Raw genomic sequence first — 6,281 nt, forward strand, 5'->3', positions numbered from 1 at the left:
ATCCAGGACTTACTTTCAAACATACTACAGCCTTAAACCCTGCAACCTTGCTGCCGGAGCCAGGGAAACCGACGCATGACTGCCTTGAGGTCCTGAATCAAACCACACAGGTGCGGCCTGATCTTGCTGAGGACCCAATTGAAAACCCAGATGTTGAATACTTCGTGGACGGCTCCAGGTCTGTCATCGATGGAAAAAGACAAACAGGATGTGCAGTGGTAACCTTGGATAAGGTAGTATGGAGGGAGTCATTGCCGAGCTCATGGTCGGCACAAGCCGCGGAACTCACTGCGCTCACCCGAGCATTACAGCTGGGGACAGACCAGCGGGTTAATATATACACTGACTCTCGCTATGCTTTTTCTACAGTCCATGTGCATGGGCTATTGTGGAAAGAAAGAGGTTTCATTACGGCCTCTGGGAATAAAATTGCTAATGGCTCCCAGATTATCAAGCTACTAGAGGCACTCCACCAGCCTAAAGAGGTAGCAGTCATTCATGTACGGGCCCATGGGAAGGCTGCTGAGGGAAAGCATAAGCTTGGAAATGCAAAGGCTGATGCAGCAGCAAAGGAAGCCGCATTTATTGGGGGAGAAGTGGAGGAGGTATCCAGGCAGGCCATGTCCCATGCCATATGGCCGTACGTCCAGGATTTAGTCCCGCAGTATTCTCCTGAAGAAGATAAATTTGCACAGAAAGCTTGTGCAGAAAAGAACTCCCGGGGTGGTGGATAGTACCGGGAGGAAAGGTCATGATACCCAGGCCATTGCTTCGGGAGGTGCTGCAACAGCTCCATGCAAGAACCCATATGGGAGGCTTGGCTATGGGTACATTCTCCCCGAGGGGAGGTGCACCGCTCCTGGAGGCACTGGAATACCAGGCCGATGCATGCAGTGGATGGAGCAAGCTCCGAGTCCATCTCCCAGTTCAAAAAAAAAAAAATCCATTTAGTGTGGAGTCCTCACATCGGGGACCACTGCGGCTACAGTAGTGAAGTATTTGTTGCAGGAGATCATTCCCCGGTATTCCCTGCCTGAGTCCATTGAGTCGGATCAAGGACAACACTTCGTGGGAAAAGTGGTTCAAGAAGTCGCGCAAACTCTCAAAATCACTTGGAAACTACACACACCATGGAGACCACAGAGTTCAGGACAAGTGGAACGCATGAATAGGACTTTAAAGACTCTGCTTACCAAGATCTGTATTGAAACGCACCTTAAGTGGCCTCAAGCATTGCCGCTAGCTCTTACTTGCATTCGAAACACTCCCCGACGGGGCCTTAAATTGACCCCATATGAAATTATGTTTGGCAAACCGCCTCGAGTCTTACCCCCTGGAATGCGAGAAAATGTAACTTTTGAATTAGGTAATAGTGAGCTTCATATGTATGTTATTGCTTTGCAGTCTGTCTTGTCTTCTCTTCACAGGTATGCAGCCTCCTTTCAGCGTCTGCCTTTAGACGTACCGGTACATGACTTCTCCCCGGGAGACTGGGTCTTGGTGCAGCCGTGGAAAAAGGAACCTTTGACTGAGAGGTGGAGTGGTCCTTTCCAGGTACTTCTAACAGCCCACACCGCTGTAAAGATTGCTGGCCATGACCGTTGGATACACCATACCCGTGTGAAACGACATCCACGAGCGTCAGAGGACATCAACTCCCAAGACAAGCTCACTCCAGAAGCTGAGTTGTCTTCGGAACAAGAAGCCAGCAAGTGGAGCTGTGAACCTACTGGTGATCTCCAAGTGTGCCTGAGACGGCTTAAACAAAGTTCAGAAAATTAGACAAGAAAGTAAAAAGGGAAACATTTAGGCTGTATTTGATCTCATGAAAGGGAAAATATGGTGGGAATCTTAATGTGCCTTGTTGTTATCTACATAGTGAAAGAAGCAGGATTGAGTAGCCTTAGCCGCTGGCCTATACCCCCGCTTTCCCCAACTGTTTCCCCAGGGACAAATTTGTATGTTGACATGATGAAAGAATTGCAGGTACTTTTAATCTTACCAACTGCTGGGCCTGTGGGGGGCTCTGGGAGGCCGGAGGCCGGTGGCCTTGGAGGGCTTTTCCTTTGGCCCCAAAGTGGCTAGTGAGTAGTAAGGCAGATGTTAAGAGTACTAGTCAAAAATGGGATGAGAACCACAGCTGGGAACTTTTCCAAGTGACATTGGGAGAGTATTGCATCAGTAATAATGGTACAGGAAAAAGTTTGGGACACAGCCGTTGCATATGGACTTTAAAAGTAAGATGGATGAACCTTACAAAATTAGAACGGCTTTATTATCCTAATAGCCCAGGGTATAATCGGCTAGTGTGGCAGCATCCTAATAGAACAATTGTGTGGTTTAATAAGTATTGGAGTGCCACAAATCGAAGTGATGATTGGACAGATTGTACAGACAAGAACCAGGATGGGCTATGGGAATGTTCCATGAAAGGAGGCCACGCAGTCGCTGGTCCTTTGGGTCCAGAAGGAGGCTTGGGGTTTCCTGAGATGCCCTATGGTTGGGCCCCTTCAAATGCCACTAATAGAGAAAATAGGGCCTTAAGAGGATACTATTGGATTTGCGGATGACGAGCCTATACAATACTACCACATGGGGTAAAGACTGGTGGTTTAAATTATTTGGAGGACCCTGGTGGAGAAAAGTAGGGTTTGTGCTCTTGTGTGCTCTGACTGGTTTGATTTTTATCCCTTGCCTTATTCCTTGTTTCACTAGATTGATAACCACCACAGTAGAAGGGATGCAAGTCGCAGCAGTCCCCCTTAAAGCACAGACTGCAGCAAAAGTCATGGTCCTCAGAAAAATTCCTCGTAATTATCTTGATTTGCCTAAATGAAGTAAGGAGCAGAAAGCATCTTGAGGGGGGATATTGTTAGAAATATTATTAAAAATGTATAGTGAATAGAGTGTTGTTAGAACTGCACAGTTTGTATCTTGTACCTGATAAGCAGTAACACCACCAAGGACATCTCGCTAATTTACTATCTCTTTGTAACACTAAATCACACATACCTTCAAACTCCTCTGCCTCTACTCTTGTAAACTACAAAGGCTGTGATTTAATTGGCTGTGTCCTTGGGAAAGAGAGGGGTTTGAACTTTTGGTAACCTGGAGAGCTTTCTAAGCATGCGTAATTAGCTAATGCATATATGCCTATCCGCCCCGCATACTTAAGTAGTTAATTATAATGCACATGCGACGGATGACGTGACGTCATTTCATGTATGTTTGTATGAACCGGAAATGAGTTGTAAGAGTTCCTGCTTCTGCACACGTGCCCAGGAGGGAAGGGATAAACCCCAGCTGAGAGTTTTCCTCGGGGGCAGAGTGTGGTCTTTTGTCTTCACTCTGACCCTATTTGCAAATATACCTTTTGTGTTGCTAATAGTGTGTGTCTGAGAGTTCTTCGCCTCCCGAGAAATGAACCGCAACATTTTTGCAACACTTTTTTAAAATGAAGAACCCAGAACTGGGCACAATAGGTCAGTTGAGGCCTAACCACTCTTGAATGCCACGATCACCTGTTATGTCTTACATACAATGCTCCTGTTAATGCAGCCCAAAACTACATGTATTAGGAAAAAGGAGAGAGAGGGGCATTTAATTTAGAGTCCATTCTTACCCTTAAAGTTTCTACACTATTTATATGGCAAGAAACCTGAGAACGGGGGCCTGATCAGCTCTGGTACCTAGCTGTTAGGTAGTATCTTCTTTGTATAAAGGTGCACTAAATCCCCTAAAGAAAATAAGGAGTTTTGTATTTGTTAATGTGAAAGATGCTTTGTGGGTGATAATTTGTTTATTGCATTCTCTCTTCATTCGTGAAAAAAACACCTTTGCATGCACCTTGCAGGTATGTCAGGGTCTGAAAGCAATCACTACAACTGTGAATAAGCCAGTTTTCAGATACCTGACTGTAAGATCTTCTTGGTGCAAAACTTCTGGGCTCCTAACTACCAACATCATCTTTGTTAAAGGCTAATGAAAGATGGTTGTACACACATACACTTCCTAGGATATGAAAACACCATCTACCTCCCCTCCCCCCACCATAAGTAAAGTATGATGAACTTGCATAGAGCTTATTAAATTGGTCAAAAGTAAAAAGGTAACATTTTCTCTAATATTAAGAAGTGATTACTTTTTGGCTAGAATACTGATAACATTCACGACAGTCCCAAATGCACTTTAGCAAGATAAAGGAGTACATTTTGGAATCAATGGATACCTAGCATCATTATGTCTTTCAGACAAACTGGGCTATAACCAAGGCACAGAAATACATTTTACATGATTATATCGGTGCATGTTAATTGTTGTGTCCTACTAACACCCCATCAATGCATGGCTGACGTTTTCAATATCCACTAAGACACCAGATAAGTCAATATGAAGTTCTAAAGTAGAACACACAGTTCCTTACTAGGAAAGGTAAGGGGTGTAATTATTTATTTGCTTTCTTCTTGGTGTATTAGGAAGCAGCAGAAAGCAGCCAACACTTTTTTCCCAAGGTGTCAGTCTTTCTGTATTCACAACCAATGCCAAACTTCATTTCCAATAGTGGAAGCTCACTTGCAGCTAGAGCAAAATTCAGAGCATACACTCCTATTTACTCAGGAACAAAAGGGTAGTGCTATAGTGACAAAGCTCAGTGCTCTCCACTACTGAATGTTAACCCTGAAAACATTTAGTGCTCCGGGTGACAGTTTTACTGACACTCTATGCTCATCTTCTTTGTTCATCTGCTGAGTAAGTTGTCAAAGGTAGCACAGGTCAGAAATATAACCTTTAATGTGGTGCACAAAGCCAAGTCAAAACATTGTCTCCTGTAATATCAGAAGAAAAAAGTCTTTTCCTAGCCACAATTTTTTTTGGACAACATTAACTATTTTTACTTCATTGATATTTCATTAAATTTAGTAGTGGGTAGGCAGTTTTGAGTGCTCACAATCTATGCTGCCACTGCAGCCAATCGAAAAAGTTGCCTCCCTCAAGGTCAGACTGTATTGGAAAACACTCTTAAGCAGATACCTACTGTTGGTTTTGTGGGCAGAGAAGATAAAGTTAATGGAACAGAGGCCATGCAAGTACCAGGAATCTTTGCAGGACATATTGGTTTTATCAAACCCCTGTGGCTGTTTAATATAGGCTGGATCATGCAAGGTGCAAAGCTCCTTTTTAGATATACTAAGCACCTCCATTCCCATCAAAATACCTGCTCAGAGCTCCCAAAGGACTGTACTGTTCAGAGGAAGAGATACAGGATTTACTGTCCTCTTAATATAATTGGTTGGGGAGGTTTAGCCCCCCTGGAAACCACACACTCTGATTCCAAGATGGTGAGTATAACATGGGAAAAGAAATAAGAAACCCACATACAAAGTTAGCCCGGAGCTTTATATATAATAGAGCCAGAGCTAGATTCATGGGAAATGGAGTGAGATGTTGGAACTTGTATAAACTGACTTTCTTATACTTTCTTAGGCCTATTTACCAACATGTAAAGGAGGCTACATTGCTATAACACATAATTGGGATCCAGAAGCTGCTGTAAAAATATACAAGCCAAACTTTGATTTCTTTACAGTCAAAGGGTCAAATTAAGAGGCTGTGTGTGAAGTTGGAGAACAGGCCAACTAAGCAAGCCGGGAGTCCATTATCTGCTTGGGTTAGCTTCAAACTGAGCTCTCAGACCTCCTTGTAATGAAAATGTGAATCACTGCATATCTAGAGCTTCTGTGGACCATCCATAGAGATGAACTATCATGTTTAAATGAAGACAACTTCAAATTTAAGATGAACCCCTCCAATAATTGGATTCTATACATGGATTCTATACATTGACAGTTATAACACATTTATAATTTCCCATGTATAGAATCTAATCAGTGGAAGGTCATCTTAAATTTGTCCTCCCACTGCTGTGGTGGGGAAAGCAGCAGCAGGGGAAGATGGGCCAGTTTCCCACCCTTTGACCTCCCAGTGCCTCCCCCCTGCTATAGTGCCCCCTGCTGCCTGCCCCCAACCTCATCAGTCCATTGCCTGTGCCCACTCCCTGTCCCACAACCCCTGCTCCTCCTGCCTCACCTTTGTGCCTGCATCCACCCCTTACCCCCATTCTTGTTCTCATTTTCTGTGCCCCCTGTTGCCTGCCCTTTACCCCTACCAAGCCTGTCCCATATCCTCCGCTCCCGTCCTGTCACCTGCCCCCATGCTGACACCAGCCAACTGTCTCTCCCCACATGCTTGCCTTTTTATCCTCTGCAGCATTCCCCACCCCA

General features: G+C 44.4%; 1 pseudogene; it reads right to left on the reverse strand.

Annotated features, from left to right (window-relative positions):
- Positions 1 to 843: 843 nt before the first annotated feature.
- Positions 844 to 999, reverse strand: LOC149864481 (U2 spliceosomal RNA; annotated as a pseudogene).
- Positions 1,000 to 6,281: the final 5,282 nt, after the last annotated feature.

The sequence above is a fragment of the Crocodylus siamensis genome, chromosome 5 (genome assembly GCF_052110815.1).
Source record: "Crocodylus siamensis isolate JL-2025a chromosome 5, ASM5211081v1, whole genome shotgun sequence".
Taxonomy (NCBI): domain Eukaryota; kingdom Metazoa; phylum Chordata; order Crocodylia; family Crocodylidae; genus Crocodylus; species Crocodylus siamensis.